The sequence below is a fragment of the Lactuca serriola genome, chromosome 4 (genome assembly GCF_051521515.1).
Source record: "Lactuca serriola cultivar US96UC23 chromosome 4, Lser_US96UC23_V15, whole genome shotgun sequence".
Classification (NCBI taxonomy): domain Eukaryota; kingdom Viridiplantae; phylum Streptophyta; class Magnoliopsida; order Asterales; family Asteraceae; genus Lactuca; species Lactuca serriola.
In genome coordinates this window covers 349,363,275-349,364,761 of record NC_136411.1, presented here as the reverse complement: position 1 = coordinate 349,364,761, position 1,487 = coordinate 349,363,275, and the positions used below count along the sequence as shown (strand labels likewise).

Below are 1,487 nucleotides of genomic sequence, written 5' to 3'. Positions count from 1 at the left end.
CCTTCTTCTCTTTCATCCCATTGCTTGACATCATATTCTTCATCATGCTCTTGATTGTGGCCAACTCGGCTGCTAATGCATCATTTTGAGCTGCAAGCCGAACTTCATCCGGTGTACTTCCTTTCGAACCACTTGCATGTACCCTATCTGTGGGCCACTGGAAATTATTGGTTGCTATTCTATCCAATATCTCCATGCTCTCCTCATAGCTCTTTGTGAGCAAAGCTCCTCCAGCTGATGTATCTACTAGCATGCGTGTTTGAGCATCCAACCCTTGGTAAAATGTCTCAAGTTTCACATCATCAGGGAGTCGATGTGTCGGACATTTTCTCAGCAAATTGTTCCATCTCTCCCACACTTCCCATAACGATTCACCATCCATTTGTTGGAATGATGTGATGGCATTTCTTAGATTTGCATTTCGCGTGGGTGGGAAAAATCTTTTTAGGAATTTTTCTCTTAATTCCTCCCAAGTGGTGATGGAATCAGAAGGCAAAGACTCAAACCAGTCTCTAGCTTTCCCTTGTAGTGTGTACGGAAATAATCTTAGCCTAAATGCATCAGACGTCATGCCTCTTTGTTTGAAATTATCGCACATCTGGTTAAAGGAACGCAGATGGGACAAGGGCTCATCACTAGACATACCTCCAAAGAGACCACTGTTATTGATCATCTGAAACATCACAAGTTTGAATTCAAAATTGTCAGCATTAATTGTTGCACTGACAATTCGCGGGTTTGTTCCTTCGAAACCTCTGTTTCCATTATTGTTTACGTTATCTCCCATATCTTCTTGAATCCGAAGTCTCCTCAACCCTCTCAAAGTTCTTTCAATCTCCCAATCAAGAGCAAATTCAGGTGGTCTGAATCTTCGATCGGCCAGAGTAAAATATCCTCAAGATGTTTAAGAGAATGACAACTACCTAATGTTCTAACTTAAAAGTAAAAATAGTCCCCGACAACGGCGCCAAAAACTTGTTAACGAAAACGCGTACTCGCAAGTATACGAGGTCGTGCAAGTAATATAGTCGTAAGACCAGATATCGAACCCACAGGGACTATCCTATTCTAGAAGAGTGAATTAGGCAATTGATTGCAAAAGTGATTGATTTTATTAAACTAAAGAAATAATTAAAATAAAATTAAACTAAATTTACCAAGGTAAAAGTGAAAACTAAAATAATCGAATAAACAAAGAAAACAATTGAACAATTTAACAATTATGAGAAAAACAGGATTCGGTTGACTTATACGGGTTCCATGATTCTTCTAATTCAACTAATTTGTCAAACCAATTATATAGAAACGAATAACTTAACACCAACAAAAGTTATCAATTACCTCTCGGTCTCATGATTTGATTTAAAAAACATTCACTCATATCTCTATGTAGTTTATAATTTTTTTAAAAAAATTAAGTCCTATGGTTTTGTTAAAAATGCCCTAACACACGTCTATGTTAAGTTTAAGCGAGATAACGAAACCGC

At 37.6% G+C, this 1,487-nt stretch overlaps 1 non-coding gene across 1 annotated transcript; it reads left to right on the top strand.

Moving 5' to 3' along the window:
• Positions 1–308: 308 nt before the first annotated feature.
• On the top strand, positions 309–415 carry LOC145049087 (small nucleolar RNA R71). The gene has a single exon (XR_013683203.1). It is a non-coding gene; the product is annotated as a small nucleolar RNA R71 (small nucleolar RNA).
• The last annotated feature ends 1,072 nt before the right edge of the window (positions 416–1,487 follow it).